Source organism: Saccostrea echinata, unplaced genomic scaffold (genome assembly GCF_033153115.1).
Source record: "Saccostrea echinata isolate AGI-Se365-2 ecotype Australia unplaced genomic scaffold, CSIRO_AGI_Sech_v1 ptg000054l, whole genome shotgun sequence".
In the NCBI taxonomy this organism is placed as follows: Eukaryota; Metazoa; Mollusca; class Bivalvia; order Ostreida; family Ostreidae; genus Saccostrea; species Saccostrea echinata.
Genome location: NW_026889803.1, coordinates 41,609,864 through 41,610,112, shown reverse-complemented (window position 1 = coordinate 41,610,112; position 249 = coordinate 41,609,864).

Here is a 249-nt window from a genome sequence, read left to right as displayed (position 1 = left end):
TTCCCGACTAAGGGCGGACTTAAACTGTATGTCCGATTTACTAAATCAAACTGATATTCAATGGCAATATGTCATCAATTTACCATCCCAAGTATACCCCTTGAAAACGAACGCAGAAATTGTTAAGATTTTGAAAAATTATAATGGCATTAGCAGCATTGAGAGCGTTTACGATGAGTAATCATATTATCGATGCAATGAATCTTACTCGGTGAAAAATGGTAAAATGGAGGCAACAGGAAAGAAAAA